The 22,237-nt window shown below is 42.2% G+C and overlaps 1 protein-coding gene across 10 annotated transcripts in view; it reads left to right on the top strand.

The window, feature by feature from the left end:
* The window catches only part of SCUBE2 (signal peptide, CUB domain and EGF like domain containing 2), a 1,402,698-nt gene that overhangs the window by 1,085,208 nt on the left and 295,253 nt on the right, over window positions 1-22,237 (top strand). The window lies entirely within an intron of this gene.

The raw sequence follows: 22,237 nt of genomic DNA, 5'->3' as shown, positions 1-22,237 counted from the left end.
TATTACCCAGAACCCCAGACAAAGTGAACATTGTGTTTTTTCCCCACCAAATATCACACTTTGTCTGGGATTGTAGCTAATAAAAACTGGGGTAATTTGCGCAAGGCAAACCTCTGCAGATTCCCACGGTTGTCTTCTTTTCGGGAATGCATGGGGTTCCCTGTTTTCCTTGGTGGCTTGGACACCCGAGGCCCATATCTGTATGGTGTGCCCGTCTGGAAAAAGTCTGAAATTCAGCTGTCAGAACAGACTTGGGGGTAGGGGTCTTTTAGGCTTTCCCCTTGGCGCCCAGGTAGGTGCACCCACACATATGAGGTACCAATGTCATCGGGACACGTGTGGGAACGCAGGAAGGTATGACATTTGTTGTGTTTGTGTGATTTTCAGAACATTTTTACCCATTTGCTGGTTCCCTTTGTCACACAACCCTTTAATTTCCCAAATGTGCCCTACATTTAGTCGCTGCTTTAGGCACCATACACTTTTGTAACCTGCACAAGTCACCTACCCTTGAAAAGGTCTACCCGCGCTCTTTCAAAAAATGTATGCTTGCCGTTCCTCACCACATTGGTTTTCCTGATTTACACATGCTAAGTACGTCTGTTCAGGCCGTAAGCATAAAACGCCATGGCTCAGTGTTAGGCTTGTGGTATTGCTTGTTTTGTGAAACACTACAAAAAATGTGTGCTTTCCTAACTGCAAGAGTCGGGGGAATGTAGCAGAGCATTGCTTTTCTCAAAATTCATAGAAGCCATTGCTGTACCAAGCCAACCATGTCCACCACATACCTTTTTGTTTTCGGTCATTTTCCTGCTTTTTCCCCAATCTATGGCATTTTCCCCTACCTACGTGTTGCCCGACCTGCGCAAATAACCCCTTCCTAAACTTGGAATTTTGTCTACTTTGCAGAAATGTATGACTTTCTGTCCTCCAATTCGGCTTTCCTACCTTTATCTTCCATTCTGTCCACGCATGTCCAATTGGCAAAAATGGCCAAAATCGCCTACCTCACAGAACAGTTGATAACCACATCAAAATAATTTTTTTGTTTCCACTCAACCTGTTCTTGAAAGCCAGGAAATTGGGGAATTCAGCACAGCAAACCATTTGTTCCTAGCTCTTACAAGGAAAAAAACCACAGGCTTCTTTGCACATTATTTTATTAACATTTTTTGAAAAAACACAAAATGTTCTCCATTTTTGGTTATTTTCTCTCACCTCCCTACAGCAACCTAGGATTCCTAGGTGGCGTTACGACCGCCTACATGTGGGAAAAAAAGGGGCCAAATTTGCCTGAGATATCTCATGTAACAAAAAAGCTACAAGGCATTGAATTGCCACATACCAAAATCACTCACCAAAAAAGGCCTTGGCACTGGGGGGGAAATACCTATGGCACTTAAAGGGTTAATCAATCAATATGGCCTCCAGTAACAATAAACAGAAATTGCCAAATGCTTCTAAAGATGCACAACCTCCTCTGTTACACTTAAAAGACTCAAAAGTAGTCGCTGCCACAGTCACTCACAGGACCCTGCCATTGAGGCCATTCTTCAAGAAATAAGGTTGCTCAAACCATTTATTGAAACCACCAACCAAAAATTGCAGCAGCTTGACGAAAGGTGGAATGTATTTGAAAATAGAATGCGCAAAGTGGAAAATAGAATAGGTCTTGTGGAAGACATTTCACCCAGAATGTCCCAGCTAGAAAAATCGGTGAAGGACCTTCAGAAACATAACTAAGAATTGGAAAACAGAAGCAGGCACAACAACCTGCGCATTATGGGCCTCCCCGAGGGATGTGAGGGAAACGATGCAACAACCTTTCTCCAGAATGTGTCACCAGCCCTGCTTCACATCCCAAAAGAAATATCCCTCAATATTCAACACACATCACATTGACCCATCTTGAAGCCCACAACCTGCACACCTCCCACCGTTCACTGTGATTTTCTATCTACTTGAATACACCCAACTGCAGCTCATTCTTTCAAAGGCCAAAGAGTTAACTACCCTAATCTTGCATGGGAAAAAGATCTAGATCTCTCAAGATGTGGTGAAAAAAATGCCCAACGCAGGAAGGAATTCCTCTTTTATAGACCTGCGCTAAAACAGCTCAACGTCAGATAGTCTTCACCACCCCTGTTCCTTCAAGGTTACGTATGATGGTCGCACTTCAATGTTTGATGAACCGGCGGACCTCAAGACTTTCATCCGTTCCCTCAAGACTGACAGCATGGATATGTCGCTTCCTACCAACCCATCCTTTTCTGGGTCTTTACTTTTTTACATTACTGAAGTGTTGCAGTCTCTAACTTGGCCCCAATGATGGTGGGCCGGGCACCGCTTGGTACCCCTCTTCTTCCAGGGCTTTTCTTTTTCTTTCTGCCCTGTTAGGGACACCTACTCCTTTCTTTTTTCTCACTTTTTTACTCTCTTTGATGTACTTGATCCTATCTGCTCTTTCTATATACTTTGTCTTTATTTGTCTTCCCCTTCAGAGTTATGCTGTTTGTGTTCTCTTACCTCACTTGATGAAGTATCCCCTTCCTCCCGCTCTTTACTTTTATGTCATCCTTCTTTGTTCACCCTAAGTTTCGGATGCACCGCTCATTCAGGTATTTATTTACTGATGCTACTCCTACTATTGTTTTGTGTACTGTATATGATGAAACCTTGATCCCTAGGTATATTTTTATGTTCCTGTTTTAACCGTGCTGCTCCTGTGCAATTGTTTTTAGATGTGTAACCTGGAATATGAAGGGCTGTAATAACCCAATTAAGAGGTACAAAATTATCTCATCTAAAAAGGTTTAACCCATCTGTGGCATGTATACAGGAAAAGCACCTCTCTCTCAAAGAAGCCATGAAACTCAAAACTCGGTCAATGCTGTTATGGCCAGCCAGTGGTTGGGAAGAAAAAGGGTGTGGCTATACTAATTAATAAGAAGTTATCACATAAGATTCTTGGTCAAGATGTTGATACCAATGGGAGGTGGGCGTGGGTCAAACTGTTGGTTGGATCGGTTATAGTTACAGTTACGTATATTTATGGTCCCGCACCCTACCTAATCCAATTTTCTGGGACTATCAAACAAACCATACTTAAAATGTCTATAATCTAATGTTATGTGGTGATGTGAACCAACGTTTAGACCCATTCTTAGATAGAAAATCCAAACGCTCCTTCAAGAATTCCAAGTGCCATAAGGCATTTAGACATTGCTTAGCTGAAATTGGTCTTATTGATAATTGGAGACTGGCCCATCTGGTTGACATAAATACACATTTCATTCACATCCCCATCATACTCTATCGCTCCTCGATTACATCTTCACTACTAAATCCCTCATGACTACCATAATTGTTCTTTTTGTTGCTTTTTTTTAAATGGTATAGTTTATAACAAATGTTTCATTTATGGGGTATTAATAGTTAGTGTTTTTCTCTAAGACTATCTATCTTCATAGGGGCCTGTGTTGTCATGTATTTTCATCAAATGGTCGGCAGATCACTTTTGAGGTTCCGCAAAATATTCTGATCGCCAGTTCTAAAACGTTCTGCAGGAATTGCGCAACTGTATAGATGAGCTTATTTTCTTGTCCTTTTATCGTCAGTGTCCATCGTGTTTCAGATTCCATATGCTGTGCGGATATGTCGAAGTATGTACCAAAAAGGAGTCTCTTTTGGGAAAGTTTGAGGCAAAACATTAAGGAAGGGTATAACGTTTCTGGTGTCTCTCGTTTTTTACAGAATCGGCAGTGCTGTTCTGAGGCAGGTATTAACCGGGACATGGCTAGTTTCTCGCTGGTGGGCAGAGTGTTCAGTCACATGTTCATGTAGATTGCACGGATCGCAGCATCTGGGAATCTTCTCAAATATTTTGGTAGTTCATTGATTGCCTGTATGTCGGTATTACATTGCAAGTTCCTGCAATATGTTGTTTTTGAGGTACATGTTGTTATCCAGTCGTTTTCTATAATTTTTTATTGTTTTGGCATGCTGTGGTCTTTGTGCGAGCATTTCCACTGAGATGTCTTCTTTTGCCAATAGTTGTAGCAAGTCTTTTTTCCATGCTTCTAAGACAGTGTTGTTCATCGTAGCTGGCTGATCTTAGTATTTGTATTGCTGGTGTTTTCTCGCTCGTCAGTCTTCAGTTTGCAAAGGGCGTCTAGTTGTTTCCATTTGACTATGGCCATCATTGACTGCATGGCTAGTTCATGACGAATTCTAACCATGGGAAAGGAGGGGGGGGGGTAGTCTCAGGATCTTGAGCCAGAATAGGGCTTCTAATCTTGTCCAGGTGAAGGTTTGTGCATGAAGCATTGCCTCGCCACCATATGTTATTGCTGGAACCACCTTCTGGCTATAGAACGAGAGTATTGGCTTAAACGAGAATTTGCCAAATTTGCGATGAAGCACACACCCTTGTCTCGCTAAGGCTTGAATTTTGCCCTCTAGGTTGGTAATCCATTGTTTTTCACTCTTTGACTGGTTTATTGTGATGCCTAGGTATTTAAATGCAACCAATTCATCTAGGGGATTCCCATCTATTGACGGATTCAACGGCTTTGGCTTCTTGAAAGTTGTTTGACCAGGGACATCACTTTCGTTTTGGTGGAATTAACACTAAGTTCGTTTTCATTCATATAGTCCCCTAACATTTGGAGACTTATCCGTAGTCCGGACGTTGTTTTGTCTAACAAGATGATGTCGTCATCGTACATCATGACTGGGACTGCAATGAAGTTAATTTTCAGAGGATTTAACGCTGTGTTTTTTTAGATAGTCTTCCACGTCGGCAGCATACAGGTTGTAACGGGTGGCTGCCAAGGGGCAGCCTTGCTTTAAACCATTTGCAGTCTTGATGAGAGGAGTGGTGATCCCGTCTTTTGCAAGTCTAACCGTTACTGAGGTGTTTGAATATAACAGTTTGATCGCCTCCAGGATTTCATAGGGGCAATTCCATGCTGCTAACATCTTCCACAGAATCTTTCTTGATATCGAGTCGAAAGCAATATGAAGATCGATAAATGCAGTGTGGACCATTATGTTTTTGCTTCGTGTTTAATAAGGTTCAGTAGGATTAAGTTTGAACTTGTTCCAGCATTCGATGTGAAGCCCGTTTGGCGGATGGCAAATCTGTCATTTTCCGTAGCCCATTGTTTGAGGTTTTTAATTAGAATTGCGGTGAACAGTTTCCCTAGTGGGAAGAGCTATTGGTTGAAAGTTATTTGGGTTGTCTCGGGGGCCCTGTTTGTATATCGGTACTATGATGGCAGTTTGCCAGGAGGGAGGGATTTGGTTGGTTTTATTGATCACAGCAAGCAACTGTTCCATGAAATGTACCCACAGTTGTGCGTCCTTCTTAAAATTGGCAGTTGACAAGCCATCCGGCCCGGGGCACGGGATGCGTTTAGCTTGCCAATCATCTCGGTCAAGGCCTCCTTGACGTATGGTATGAACCAGTTCTTACTCGGATTTCGCTGGGTGGGACCTGGTTGTGTGGTCCGGTCGCTTTATATTGCAAAGAAGTGGCACATCCATTGTTGCTGGGTAACATTTGTCATCAGATTCTGTTCGTTTCTTGTATCATCATTCAGGAGGTTCCAGAGATCTCTTAAGTTGTGACTCTTATATGTTTTCATAATGGCTTATGCATTGTCTTGTAATGATGTCACGCAGAAGGATTTCCTCCAATTTCCATATGTTTGTTTCACTCGTTTTATCTTTAAATTGCAGGTTGCATTGCCAATGGTCTTTCTTAGTTTACGGATAGTCTTTCGCATTTCTTTTTTCTTCTCTGCAAGTTCAGCGTTAAAGGTGTGTTGGTTCATTTATGTTTCCATTTCCCTTTTTCTGCCTTAAAAAGGGGATTAGGAACCAGTTGTAGTTGAGTTGATCTGCATCTTTCATGTTTGTTTGTTGGATGCGGTTCGTTAGATCCCGTGCTTCAGCTTAACTCATTCGTAGGCTTAGGTTATTACCTCCAAGTTCTAGTACTGCATCTGTGTGCTTTTTGGAGTGGACAGTCAGACCTTGAGCGGATAGTTGATAATGGTCGCTTGTTGTTGTCATCTGTGTATTTATTTTAGTTATCGATGCCATTAGATCAGCAGAAAGGAAGATGTAATCTATTTTTGCCAAGGACTTTCCTCTTGCCCATGTCGGTATGATGGTGATGGTATGATCAGTTGGATGCTCTAGTTGGATCAGATTCCGCATGGTAGTTTCTCTTTTCCATCTCTTGGCATGCGTGGATAGATCTGTATCCGCAATTAGCACTCCTTTGGCTGTATATAGATGGATATTTAAGTGGCCGCAGATGATTAATTCGGCATGTGAGTAGTATTTTTATAATGGTATTTTGAATCCAAGTGTTGATGTTTACAGAACTCATTATATTCCATTGTGGTGTTATTTTGATCATGGTGATTAAACCCGAGGAGCGCATACCATAAGTTGCCTTGGGAGCTGGGTTTAATACAGATATGAAACCGTCGCAGCATGGTGTTTCCATGAGCCATGTTTCTTGTAGGCAGATGATGTTGAAAGCTTCTAATTCAGGTGAGGGTTTGTCAAATAGGTGTGCGTTTCCTCTAGTGTTCCACGTACATATAGACCAATGGGTTTCGTTTTTCTTTGATGGTTATGACAGGGCTAATTTATCGTGCGATATACTCGTCCGGTATCAGTCGTATTCACACCAGATAGGATGGTTTCCACTCTCAAGAGAATCCCTAAGGTCTGAAAGTTCTGATGGACATTTCCTGGATACATGTGTAGAGGTTTTGCTGTCTGGTGTTCTATTCTGGTTCAATTTGGGCTGGCTTAAATCTTTGGCTTACCCGGTCGAGCATAACAGGTGTCTTGTACTGTGAAGTAAAGTAAATCAGAGTTTCAGTATGGAAGTATTTTTTCCATCATTATTGACTCCCTCACTTCTAGCATTATTATATCTAATCATGCCCCAGTCATCACTACCTTTGATTTCTCTGACATTTAAAGACCATCCTCTAGATGGAAATTCAATAAGTCTTCTTCGGGACCAACAATTCATTCAGTCATTCATGTCCTTCCAACAGAACTTTTTCTCAGAAAATCTAGATGAAGATACCTTCATCACCACTATGTGGGACGCCTTTAATGATGCCTAAGAGGTCACATAATCGCCTTCTGCAGTGTGAAAAAAAGCCATACAAAAAAACCCTTGATTTTCTATACCTTCAGCTAACCACTGCAGAGAAGCAACACTATCGCTCATCCTCAAACACAGACCTTCATACCATCTTGTACCTACGTTTTCAAATTAACAAAATACTTAATGAACAAGCCTCTGGCACTATCTTAAAATACAAATCCAAAATGTACCACACCTCTAACAAAGATAGAAAAGAGAAAACCCTCATCTCCTATGTTAAAAATCCCTCTGGTTCCATTGTTACCAATCCCTCTGACATTAAGGTATTTAAGGATTTCTATACCAACCTATATTCTCTGGAATCTTCGGTCCCAGAGGACAATCTTAAATCCTTCTTTTATACCATTAACAGACGATCTTACCTTTAACAGATCTCGGTGACTTCGATGATGACATCACTACGTGGGAAATCATACAGGCCATCAAGGGGTTGGGAAAAGGTAAAGCTCAAGGACCTGATGGTCTATCTACTGAATTGTATAATCAGTTCTCCAGCTCCTTAACCCCCAGACTCAAAACCCTTTACTCTTTTATTTTTAGGTGCTCTTCGTCTGGAACCTTATCTGAGGCCCTCCTTATCCTATTTCCTAAAGTTGAAAAGGATCCAGATCTTCCCAAAAATGATAGACCCATATCCCTCATTCATGTAGAAACTAAGGTCTATGCCAACATAATCGCCAACAGAATTGAATCCTACCTTCCCAATCTCATTAAATCAGATCAAGGAGATTACGCCAAAGGTCGGAACATTTTGGCCAACGCTAGACTCCTACTTAACTCCCTGCATATTATTTCACAGGACAAAAAAAGACAAATTGGGCTATGCCGTCGTCGCCTTAGATGCGTAAAAACCTTTGACTGGGTCAACTGGGACTATATGTTGCAAGCTCTGCGATGGCATGGCTGTGGTGAGGGCTTCATATCCCTTGTTATACTTATGTACTCAGAGCTCATATCCTTGATGTATCAATTGTCAGTCCTCTGCCTTTTTCTCCTTACAAAGAGGAACCAGGCAGGGATGCCTCTTTCCCCCATTCTATATGTACTATCCCTCAAACCCCTTTTAGAACTCATTCGATCTGATTAGAATATTCCCGCGATTGTGTCCGGCATCCATGAAACCAAGTTAGCCGCCTATACAGACGATATTCTCATTCTTGTGAAAATCCCTTATCTGTAAGCCAGACTACAAGATTTATCATCTGTATCTGGGTATTAGCTTAATAGAGACAAATCAGAGCTATTACCTCTCAATTAGTACTGCCTTAAACACAAATTAGATGTCTTTGGCTTTAAATGGTGCAACAACTCCTTCGAATATTTAGGTTTACGATACTCTTCCTCGGTTAGCAGCACTATCAAAATAAATCTAAACACCTTATGCAACAGGCTCAATGATCTATCCACCAGATGGTCCCCTCTCTATTTATCCTGGTGGGGTCGCCCGGACCCTATTAAGATGATGTTTCCCCCTATTATACTATACTATTTACAAATGGTCCCTATACCTCTCCCTACCACATTTTTGAAATCCATCTACTCTATTTTGCTCAATTAATTATGGGGAAAGGGCAAAAGTTAAAGAATTGCACTCAACAAACTCAAAACCCCTTATGAAAAAGGTGGTGTCAGATTTCCGGACTTCAAACTATATCCCTATGCTTTCATACTTAAACAAACCCGATGTTGGTTTTCCCCTTCTGATTTAATTGACCGCCCCATTCCTGGTATATTATTAAAAAACAGTTTGATTCCTCTCATGATATCACTGACATACTTTATCTATCGAATCTCTCTTCCACTACTCTTTCCGACCTGATCAGAGCTTCCAAATTCGCCTTAAGAGCACTCCTCTTCTCATGCTTCAAATCCCTGTCTCATGAACTATCCCCTTATTTGTGGCATAACAACTCTATTATGATTAATAAGAGTACTATATAGGAAGTCTTGGTGCTCCAAGGGTTTCTTGTTTATCTATGAACTATTTCAAGATCACACTATAACGTCATTCCTAGATCTCAAGAATTCCTTTTCTCTAAATCTATCAGACTTTACCGTTTTATAACAAGCTGGTCAACGCATGTCTGGATGGTCTTCAAGCTCATGACAGCAAAGTTATTTCACCAGACACCACAAAATGACATCTCATGACCACGATCCCTGACATTTGAGCTGCCAAACTCTAAAAACTATTGACCACGGCCAAATCTCCTACAATCAAATGGCTCGTACAGTCCCAATGGAAAACTGACGGTGGCCTGGTCTTCGACGACCATGCATGGTCTCAGTTATTGTCTAAGATCAGATATGTTTCCACCTCTGCCAACATCACTCAAAACCTCTTTTTCTTTACACACTGAGCCTGTATCACCCCTTTAAAACTGACAAAAGCAAATAATCAGATGGCAACTGTTGGACATGCGGGAACACCCCAGCTTCTTACAAGCATATGTTTTATGAATGCCTGTTTGTGTTGAGGATGTGGCAGGACATCTGGAAATACCGAACATCAATCTTTAATATACATGCTCCTCTATCCCTTACTAATATGTTTCTGGGAAGCATCACTGTCACAGGACGAAGCTCTCTCATCCCCTATCCGATATGACCTCTTTATTGCTATTGCCAATATGCTCATTTCTGCCAATTGGAAAAACTTTCAAAACATCTCTGTTAAGGGCTGGTGGAACAATATCTTCCACATGCATAGGATTGAACACTGTATGGCTTTGTATCTTGACACTGTCCCCAAACACAACTTGAAAGGGGCTCCCTTGATGAATTACTTGGATCATCACAATACGTCTGCACATGGTTCATGAAATGTCTTTTACGTCTGTGACACATGAATTTCTTACCATTGACTATATGTACTGCAAGATTATAAACTGTATATGAGCAAACGTGTAAACTGTATCCCTTCCTCCCTATTCCCCTTACTCCGTGTACTGGTCTGTCTCTTGTTCGGTCCCCAGTCTGTCCAAAACTCAATCGGCTATCCACTCTTATATGGATCACTTGACTGTAATTGATAATTCTATTCTCTCCACACTTTTCATGGACTATTCAATTTACCTGTTTGTATTAATTCACTATTCTCTGCCTAGCCACGCTTGGAAACCTCTGGATATTAACTGTGTTATAAATCACCCATCACATCATATCAAGATTTTAATTTATTGTCCAAATTCTTGCACTATTAGTTAAAACCTAGGTATTTTAATCTCAATGTTCAATAAAAATGTATTAAAGACAAATTCTACCAAACTACTAAATAAATTCATAAAAACATTTTAGTTTTATATTTTGGAAAAATCAAAAATTATGATAATCCACCACAATAATGTAACGTTAAATAGATGGAATCGTGAAGAGATTGTTCTTTTCGTATGATCCCCTTTAATTCTTGTTTACAAACTAAGAACGACCTGCCAAGGTGGCAGTTCATTAGTCAAGTAGTCATTCACTGCATGCCAGTAGCAGTAGTCAGTAGCCCACGCTTAAACTGTGAGATGCTTTGCATAGAAATTAGTTACTTGATTATAGGGGTTTACAATGGTTGTAAAGTATAAGGGCACTTTCTGTTGCAACTGCTTTGCACTAACTAGAGTGAACCGCACTGAATGATAGTGCCCTAGTTTATAGGGCATTGAAAGAGCTGAAAGGGGAAGTGTGGTGTGAGGACTATAGTGCAGAATCTGTTTTCTACCAGTTCTTTTGTAGGGCCATATGTGTGGCTCAGGGATGTCTCTGGTACACTTAAGACACAATTTAACGAGATAACAGAGACCAGAGTATTGTCCCAAAGGCATCATTTGTAAAAATGTGATTACCTTTAGAAATATTCCATATTTGCAAACTATCCCACAGTTGGCAACTTGTAAATTGATCTAGAATTCCCCCTCGAGAGGCCCAGAAATAATGTGTATAACAAACTCTTGTTTTACGATGTAGAACGCTTTAAGTTCACACCAATCCAGAAGTTATATTTTCCCATCTAACAATATATAGCCATGATATGATGGGGTATGCAGTAATAAAATTGTGGCAAAAAAGCTGTGGTTTGACCTGGTAAAGGTGTACCCCATTATACCATTTAAGGGGAGCAGGGGTTGCAGGGGTGTCTCCCGCTCCCTTTAAATAGTATAATGGGTCTGGGGGGTCCAGGGGTGTCCCCCGCATATTTTACATGGATGGCGGCGGCAAAACCGCTGCGATTTGTTTGTGTGAATGGCCATTTTTGCCACGATTTTAACGCATGGACCCTATGATGGGTTATTTATAACACACTTAATACCCAGAGGTTTCAAGCGTGGACCCGGGGATCGAACCTGTGTTGCTCCATGTAATCTTGCTTCCAAGGCGAGCACGCTGCCCCTGACCTATCCTCCCGAGACAAATGAAGTGGCTAGCTGTCTTCTTACTTGCATGACGATGTGTTTAATGTAGAGAGATGAGTCTTTGAGGCTACAGTTCTTAGCGTTAACATTATTTTTCCATGTACGACCCGTCCAACAGCATAGACTGAAGATGTTCTATATTATGAACTTTTCCATCCTGTAGCAGGGAATAGAAGGCGATAATCGGCGGCACATTGGTGCATGGTAATTGACTTTATGTAAATTGGCTCCAAATGATCGTTCAAATTGACTCCCGATAGCTGCCATTTCAGAATGAATGTGCGTCACTATGCGGCAACTGTTACAAAGTAGCAATTGGAGATTGATTCATGTAAACTTTTAATTATTCTACTGCAGTTTCATACGGTCTGAAAGTAAACACAGGGCCACATTATATCGCTGCAATGAACACAAACACCCACACACCTTAAAAGAAAAATATACATCTAGCTAGACATAAAATAATCAGTTATATGGTCTACTATATACGACAGAGATGCAACGTGTCACCCTGTTTACTTTCAGGCAGGATTTTGTCTGCAGAAAAATGTCAGGTTTCCAGTAATCAACCTATTCGTTTTGCTTTGTAACGTTGCTGCAGAGTGGAAAAGATTTATTCTAAAATAGCTGCACACCAAAGACGATTTGTGTGCGCATTTGGGGCCAGTTCTCATATTTACGTATAGTATATTGACAATCACCAAGGTTCTGCTGATGATTATTCAACATTTTAAGACATCTTATGCACGTGACTACATTCTAAACCTTGTGCTCTCGTAAGAGGCACGTGAAAGCTGCATGTGCTCCAAACACTGCTCTTTATATATATCAAAGTGGGTATTGCTGACTACTAACACAGTCTACCTATTTATAAGTAATAGGCTTGAGCTAGGGATTATTAGAGAACTCTGATAATCAGAAAGAGAGAATAGTGTTTTTTTTAGAAAAACACATCACAGCTAAAAAGATTGTGGAGCTCCACATCCCCAAACTTTGGTCTGAAACCGAGATCCAAATAAAAGTCTTCAGCAATGTAAACAATTGTGTTCTTACTGCTTTTCTAGCCGATTTTGATGGCTCTTATAAACTCCAAAAGGTGATTTTAGCAGCGCTTACACATCATCTTGGAAAGAATTCTGCCATATTATACTCAATGATGTGACCGTGAGCACGTTGTATGTTATGTTATGTGGCATTTATATAGCGCTCTATATATCATTGGTATTATCTCAAAGCGCTGGTAGGTTGTACGCCCTCAGGGACCCTAGTTAAGGTCAGCTGAGAGAATAAGGTGTTGTAGGGTGCTTGGGTGCACCAGTTATGTGTGCAGCGGATGTAATTGCCTGATGGTAGCTGCATCCTAGCATTAGGTGTGGTGGTATTGATGTCAGTTGAATGTGTGCAGTCTGGCGGGTGGACACCAAGACTGGGTTCTGGCTGCGTTGGGCCTGTAGGATGCTTATGTGTGCAGCTAGGACTGTTTGTCATGGGGTATAGTTGAGTTTTATAGAATGATGAGGTGTTTGTGTTAATGTTCGTATGTGAGTAGCTAGGCCGAAATTGATCGAGGGGTATAGCTGCACTCTAATTGTGCGATGGTGTAGAGAAGAGAGTAAGCATAGTGATATGGAAGGTGAGAGTATGGTTGAGTTATGTTCTAAAACATAGGTAATTAACTTACTGAACTATCTCAGGCGGAATCGTCTAGTTGTGAGTTGAGCGGGTGAGAGCAATTCTAATTGTGCAGCAGATGCACCTGAGTCATAATGCTATCAGAAGGGGTACTTTCAAGATGTGAGATAAGTAGCTTACTAGATGTGAATCGATCTTGCAACAATTGCTAAGCATGTAAATAAATCACAGTATCATAGCATGCACCCTCTAGGTTTGAGTCTATCGTAGTAAGACTGGTTCGAGGAGTACGGCACAGGTAGGCGATGCAGACTAGTAGATTCAAAGTACTATCACATTGGGCACTTTCTAGGTTTGGTTCAGTGCAATGCTAATAGTTCCTAACACTTTTCTAAGTGTGAGTCAATGTAATGCTAATTCTGACTGTGATGAAGACTAGTAAATACACAGTACTATCACAGATTTTGAGAATTCTATACGGTGGGAGAGAGGCCCACGTCCCACAATACACCATGTTTCACCATACAATAGACAAAGATGTAGGCCATACCTAGACTCGAGTGTCCTGCAAAGCCGTGAAGAGGCCCAAGTTTCACAATACACTACGTTTCACCATCTAGCAGGTAAAGATGGAGGCTATACCTAGATATGAGAGTCTTATACAGTGGGAGAAAGGTCTAGGTTCCACAATACATGGGTCTCAACATATAACAACCAGAGACGGAGGTCGCGCCTAGATTTGAGAGTCCTGCAGAGTGGGAGAGAGGCCCAGGTATCCCAATACATTATGGTTCACCTTACAATAGACAAAGGGAAGCTGTACCTAGGTTTGAGAGTCCATGTTTGATTAACATTCACAATTCTATATAAGTGCGGGACCTGCCAACACCCACAACACTGTCCAAGTGTGCGATCTGCCAACATTCAAAATCATGTCTAGATGCGACACAGGCTAGTTTATACAGTTCTATCTGAGTGTGGAGTGTGGCATTTGCTAAGGTTCACATTTCTATCTAAGTGTGGCATTTACTTAGCATTCACAGTTCCATCCAAGTGTGGCCTTTACTTAAGAGTCATAATTCCATCTAAGTGAGGCAATTGCTAACGTTCACAATTCTATCCAAGTGTGGCATTTACTTAACGTTCACAATTTCCATCGAAGTGAGGCAATTGCTAACATGTAAGAAAGAGAAGGCTTACTTAATGTTACTATCAATGTGTCCTTAAGAAAGATGCCACACAAGTCAGAAAACAACAAGATCTTGTTAGTGGCAGGAGGAGCGCCTGTCAAGCACCAGAGTAAACAAAGCTGTTCTAGTCACAATGTTGGCCTTGTGGAGTTAGAATTACAAGAGGCTTCATGCCAGACCACAGAGCAGAACTCTTTCAATGCTGGCCTCGATGACACTGACACTAAGGAAGCTTTCCCGTGTTTGGAAGCATGACTGAGCGGGCAAGCAAAGTGTTGCAATACTAATTAGAATGGTGTTCCAGCAATCCAACATTAGACACCAAAGTGTACCCTGCACGGATCCCCACACGGAATGCATCTTGCATGGGAAGTGAAAAGAAAGCCAATTTCAAAAGTAGGCATTGGGAGAAATGGGTATACCGCTAAGGCGGGGAGGATACAAAAAGCCAGGAGTGAATTTTGTATTCATTTATTTATATACAGGAGGAATAGTGCTGCTTTGATCACAAAAGTACGTACACTAGACAATAATTGGGCAATGCTGTGAATAAGTAAGTAGGTTATAGATACAAAAAGGAAAGCAAATGAAATGGGTAAAAGAAGATGGCATTGAAAATGAGCACAATGTGTGAAAACCAAAATCATGGTCATGGCTGTAGCATACAGTAGAACAAAATGTGTCCCAGACCATTTTCACATAAGCAGATAGTCTTGATATTTGTCCTGTTGTGCAATATCCGCAGATATTTGTCAGTGTGCAAATAAGGGCCTCACCAGGAGAGTCGACTTAAGGATCAGGCAAACCTATACATCACTTAACGAACGTGCCACCCGCCCCACCTTCATGTTGGGTGTTCAGAATGTTTGACCAGGGTGTAAAAGTCCTTGCACATGCCTTGTTTCAGGGTCACTTAATATAGGGCCATATGCAAAGGGATTGCTGGTGAACACTGTATTGCTTTTATTCATCTCACTTTGCAGATTTCCTAGGCAAATGCCCTGGATCTGTGAAAAATGGCATGTGAGGTCCATAGTGGGGTGTCCAAGTACTGTGATAGCGTGGGCACTTCTCTGCTCATCCTCCATGTTGCTTGCAGAATGTTGATGCAGGTAAACGAATAACAGTTTAGAGGATGTTGGCGAGTGTGCTGCATGCATGATTCCAAGAGTGTCGGTTAGATCTGAATTGTGAGGGCCTGAGGGCTTCTCCCCTGTAAACTTTAATGTGAAGAGTAACTCGGTTTCCTTGTAAATATGTGGCAATAAAGCAATGCCATTTACTGACTCCTACTGTTACCTGATTGAAGAGGTTACTTTCTAGGATGCAACATTAGCGATGGCTCAGAAAAAGAAAACGGAGCTCGGGCAGGAGGGTGAGTGTAGAGAAGCGGGAGAGAGTCCGCATCCCCGGGTAGGTTTTTGGAATTTTGGACTCTGCTTTTGGGCATCTGGGCGGCGCAGCGTTGAGCTTATTCACTGCTCATGAGGCTGTTATTTCTGAGCTGCAGCAGAGTACACTTTAAGCAGAAGTAAAATTGTCCAGTTAGGTGCTGGGGGAGTCCTATGGTATAGTAGTATGGATTTCACCCTAAGTAGTGCTTAGAATAGTACAACAGAGCAGTACAAAGTGATATTTCCATTTCGGGTAACACGCGTGATGCTTTTTTTGCTGCAGCTTTGCTGTCAAGCTTTGAAAGTCTCGGTAACCGAGACTGGTGTGCTGAGATCGGGGAGCCAGAGTGGTTAATAGATTTGAAATTGTTGTACTGCGCTTTAGAGCGTGTTCATGCGCCACCCATCAAAACCTGTGCAGGAAATGTGTGCTCGATCAAAAACCTGTTGCAGGTATATGCTGCCATGAAGCCAGACATCCAGTGCTACAACGATGTTCCTGTATGAAAGTTCCCACAAGCTTCTGATGTACTTTGCTTCGCGTTGTGCAGAGCCTCTGGAGACGCATGGTTCTACTTGCTGCAACCTGTATTGGAGCCTGACAGAAGTCTGTTTGCTGCTTATGCCCATTTCACAAATGATGGCGTTTTACAACCTTCGTGGAGGAGCATAATGACCAAATCCCTTTCACAATTATGAGTGGGAATTTATATTAAAACACTAAAAAACAGGCTAATGTTATGCATTACATTCTTTATCATCTACTCCAGCATCAAAGAAAAAGTCATTTCAGAAAGAAAACGTTCCATGTGCAGCATTACCAATAAACATGAAACCGAGCTCGCAACGGGCCAGGGCCCTAGGGCAACCAATCCCCATTGATCACCCACCGTACATAAGTCAGTGCAGAGAGAGTATTAGAAGGATCCCCCTTTTGTCGCCATCAACGTTGACAGGTGGACACGCCCTCTGTTTCCGATCTTAGTCCCTCCCCTTTTGATATACTTTGAAATAAACTTAATATAAATTTGATGTAAAAGATATCAAAGATATCATCAATGTGATATCAAATGTATATTTTTATATGAAACGAGTATATTTTTATATCAATTGATATGAAATATATACTTGGTATAAAGTGGGTATACATGTCATATCAAAATGCTGTAAAGATGAGAGCAATCAGCTGCAGTATTGTTTGGACGAGGGTTGAGGGCGAAGTGAGCTCCAAAGACGGGGACTGTGAATGTAGGGTTTTGGAGAGTGACACAGTGACATCTCAGAGGGGTTCTGCCCCAATGTGATAGAAAGCAGAAATACATTTTATAGATGACATCATGATTTTATAATTGGAATGACAATTTATAAAAGGATTGTACTATAAATAGGTTTGAGCCGGGCATTAGGCTATGATGGCCGGAGGAGGGCCTTACAACCCAGATATATATCTGTTGTGGTAGGCCTGGAAAAAACATGCACTCTTTCAGCTTCCCAGGGGCTATTCAGAAGACGATTATGAACAACTACAGTTACAACGAGGGCAAAAAACACTCCCTGGAAGCCCTGCAGTAATCGCATGTACTATGGAGCTTATATCAGGACCGATTGTTCTAGTATTGTAATGTGAATACATTCTGAATGAAAATACATGTTTTAAATGTTAATACAAATCTGTTTATAAAACCTGGTTGTGTCTTTATGTTGAGCGGTTATGGGGTGAGCATGTCTGGCCTGAAGCTGTCGAAAATATATTATGATGAAGGAGGTGTTGGAAGTCATGGAGGGGTTGACAGCCTGTGCCGTAAACTGTGAACTGATGGTGAGAAGGTATCACGGTGAGCGGTCAAGACGTGGCTTTCATGGGAGGGGACTTACACACTACAGCAGCCGGCCCGAAAGCATTCTAAACAGCAAATGACTATCGTAACTGACATCGATCAACAATGGCAGGCAGATATTATGGATTTGAGCCAGTTCCACAAAGACAACAATGCTTTCTGCTATATTCTAGCCATCATCGATGTTCTATCAAAATACACCTATCTTGAGGCTTTAAAGAACAAGACGGGTCACAGCGTGGCAACAGCTTTTAAGTGCATATTTAACAAAGGCCCAGTCCCCACTAAACTACAGATGGACACGGTAAGGAGTTTTTAAATAAGCCTCTACAGAGTCTTCTAAAGCAACACTGGGTGCATCACTTGGGAATAGATTTCAGAGTTAAAGCCTCCTTGTAGAACGTTTTATACAAACTTTTAAAACACGACTCAGGTGATTTTTCATGTCTAAAAACACCTTTAGTTATGTGGAGGTGTTAGATGCATTTATAAATGTGTGTAACAACATGCAACATAGATCTATTAAAACCACCCCAGCTGGCGTAACGCCGCAGAAGTCCATGGAGGTCTGGAAAAACTGTACAGGGAAAGACTTTTTAAAAAGACGACACTCATGCCCCTTAAAAAGGGAGATCGTGTGCGGATCTGAAAACACAAGTTCGTCTTTACAAAGGGATATGAGCAGAAATACAGTGATGAGATCTTTATCGTAGATGGAGTGACTCAAAGGGAGGGCCTCTACATGTACACACCAATTGATTAATTGGGGGAGGGGTGTTCAAGGTGTTTTTTACAAGGAGGAGATCCAGAAAGTCAGTAAAGACCAACAGCGAGTTTATAGAATCGAAAAAGTCATAAGGAGTAAAGGTCATGATGCCAGGAAACAGTATGTAGTGTAATGGCTGGGGTTGCCTGACAAATTCAACAGTTGGGTGCCCGTCGGATCCCTAGAGGCCATGAGTGTGTAACAGGGCGGCATGGAGCCTGCACCTTTATATATCATGCTCCCCAGCAACGCTTCAGCTGAGACATTCCCAGGGAACAAAATATCTGACTTTACTGTGAAGCTGACCAAACCTGTAACTTTGTAGGGGCAATGGACGGTGGCCCTCACTGTATTTGTCGTCTGATCGTGGGACGCTTTAGCCCCTGGGGAAGCCACGTTTATCATAAAACGAACAAACCCTCTGAGGCTAGGGCCGGGCGGCTTCCTCGAGGGAAATTATCCAAATATACAGGAACTTGTCAGAGTCATCAGCAAAGCCATATCAATCATACAAGAGTATGGCAATTCACGCTACACCTAGACTCGCAACACCGTAACATTATTTAAAAGGGTCCGGATGCATCTGTTAGGTTTTCAACAACAGGAAGACTGCGTAACATATTGGGAAGCGTGCAATACATTGTAGCTAAAGAACTGTGGGGCAATACCTTCACCGATATTAACTGGGGGTTTCATAGCTTACTGGTTTACAGCGATATCGTCGAGTATCAAAGGGCAGGGCATTGCTACACCCTGCTGTTTAGAACCGTGGAGATTAAAGGGAACAATAACGATATTGTGAACATTCAATACATGTCCGATTACATCCCCATGTGTAAAAAATGTTTTTGACACCTTGAACATACAGATGAGAGATGACTAGGGGCCTGTTTTTTATCATTTAAATATGGAAAAATTGTATCCAGTGATTATACCGAAAAACACTGATTTAAAAAATATATATATTTATGAGCGGGTAAGGGATTAAAACGGGTGGGGAGGTCGTTGGATGTGTTAAAACAAAGGGAAGCAGGGGGCAAATAAAAAAAAAAATCAAACAGTGTGACATATTGGTTGTAAAAAATCCATTGAAAAAATGTTGCTTGGTAAAATCACATAGAACCCTGAAAAATCTGGCTGTAGTTGCACTTCAGACTGCTCCAGCTGAAAGACTAATAAAACAGCACTATAATGGCTGTAGTGAAGAACCATGGCGACGTAGGATCCTATGATATATTACATGAACCCGGCCGGTTACGGAGATCAGCCATATTTTTGCAGAACCCCTGTAATGTATGGTGCAGGGCTTGGCAGGATCTTTAGAAGTTTTTTTTGTTTTTAGATGCGCAATGTCCTTCCTACATCATGGCTTAGAATTGGCTAAACCGCACATGAAAACAGCCACCAGCAATATTGCAAAAGACGTCATGGGAAGCGTGACAACGGCGGTTGCTGAGCATCTTGCCAAACAGAAAAAGGAGTGCCAGGACAGATAAGGACTCATTTATAGACCACAAGGAGCGTTAAGAGGAAGAGGTCGGCGTCCCTGGTGCGCTGCCCCTCCGAAACCCACCAAGAAAAGCAGATCAAAAGCCTGGCGCTGACAGCCAAGTAAGAAGAAGCCTGTTATCCCTAGAAGAAACAAGGCTGTTATCTTTTAAAGAACAATGGCCTTCTTACACACAGCCTCCGGAGAATGTGTGAAATCTGAGCTCAATCTTTTCACCGTACCCCCGACCCAGACCAGCATCTATAACATTTTGTATATGGAGGTCTCACCCCTAGCCGCTCTATCGCTCCTAGCCCCCATAGAATTCTTTATATCGAGGTAGACCGAAAAACATTTTTGAAAAACATGCTGCTGCATCTAACCTGTAAAATAACAGACGGATAGGACCAACACTGCGGCTACAGCACGAGTGGCCTCGATCGCCTACCTGATAGCCACCATGTTTAACCAAGTGGATGTGACGTTGGGTGATCAAATGATAACGCAGAATGATAATATGCACGTCTACTGGGCCAATATAGAGAGCCAATTACATTATGGCCTCAATGTCCTGGATAAGCAGCTCTCGGCAGGCCTCTTTAATGCGACAACGCAGGAAAGTTTGACAACACCGCTCTGGATGGTGATACTAAGGGGTTCGCGAGGAGAGCCCTACATGCCAGAACCAGTAGAGTATTCGATTTACTAGGCCATCTACATGCTAACCTATTCTTCCAGGATAAACTATTGATCAACAGCGTTGACCTTAAAGTGAAACTATCCAGAAACACTGATGCTTTTTGTCTTATGAGCGGAGACGCTGAACAGTACGAACTAGTCATCGTATCGACTAGTATATTCGACAAACGTGTAGGCGTCTCTCTGACCATTAGGCTTGCTCATGCAGAGGCACAGCAGATATCTAACATGAAGTATCCTGTGGAGAGAGTCACCCTTAAAGTCTTCAGCATTCCTCCCGGTAGCCGGGGTACCAGTCATAGCAACCTGTTCTGGGACAGCTTTAAAAAATAATCATCATGGGTATTGTTCAAACAGTATTGATGACCGGCGCATATGATTGAAATCCCTTTAACTTCAAACACTGTAACATGAACTATGCAGCACTGCATAAGGACAGTGTCCTGATCCCTGCCAAAGCATACTCTCTAACTTTGGAGTTCCGAACATAATCAGGGAATACATGGGCAAGGTGGCTGTGTGAGAAACCTGGAGGTGTCTCACTCGCTAGTCCCCGGGGATCTGTCATCCAGGTGGCCAGGACACAGCCATCGCTTTTTGATCCAGTTGCTGGGGGTGGACCAGTGTGGGAGGATCACCTGGGTGAGGGGTATTCGGGAGTGGAAGTGGGGAAACCAGATGGCAAGACGCGGTATCCCCTTCCCTGTAACACCTTCACCCCATCCTACCAGGTAGGATACTTGGGAGATCATCTCCTGCCCCCCTTTCCCAACACAAACACTTTTTCACGGACAGCACACTGTGAGAGAAAACTGACTAAACCTGAGCCATATACCTGACATGTGCCAATACAATGGTTAGGCAATTACTGATCATTACACACACCTAACTTCCATCACGCTTCCCCCATATGGATAAAAGGCGGAGCACAGAAGCTCACTTTGAGCAAGGCAAAGCACACGAGGCAGCAGCAGTTCCAATATGGCAGTTTAATACAAGGTGAAAGACTGCAAAACCGAAGAGGATTGCAAGGAGGGAAGTGCCCTTGACCATTTCAACAAAAAACTGTTGCTTGCATGAACCTTCGAGAATAGGAAACGTAAGACCAGGAATCGAGGCTGAAGAATCCTGCATTGTGTGTCGGAGGTAGCAGGGGCTCTCAATCATGGTAAGGATAATCATTTTCCGCAGTGGTACTGTCATTGGCTCTACAACAAAGCAAAATTGTATAGTGAACACTAAAGAGAACAGTGTATGAAGCGTATGTGACAGGCGACACAAGTGCAATTAAACCAGCAGATGAGTGATTGACCTTTGAAGCCAAGATGCGATACCGTAACAGTGGTCTGGCACCACGTGGATGCTCATTCAAAAGTCTGTTAAGTATCCAGCTGAAAGGTTGCGAATGTGACAATTGTGAAATCGAAATGGTCCTGCAACGGGTCAAGCAAAAACCCTGTGCACATTCGAAAGTCTTCGATAGTTGATGAAATTGTGTAGAAAGTTGGCCCCAGCCCGGCGGAGGGATGTTTGTGTAAAGTTATGAACATTGTGTTAAAAGGAATCTGAGCCTGACCGAGGGGGATTCGAGATCTGAGCCCGACCAAGGGGGATTTGAGATCTGAGCC

The sequence above is a fragment of the Ambystoma mexicanum genome, chromosome 11 (assembly GCF_040938575.1).
Source record: "Ambystoma mexicanum isolate Mex_15411 chromosome 11, UKY_AmexF1_1, whole genome shotgun sequence".
Taxonomy (NCBI): domain Eukaryota; kingdom Metazoa; phylum Chordata; class Amphibia; order Caudata; family Ambystomatidae; genus Ambystoma; species Ambystoma mexicanum.
The sequence above is the reverse complement of the archived record's forward strand: the minus strand, read 5'-3'. Positions and strand labels throughout refer to the sequence as shown.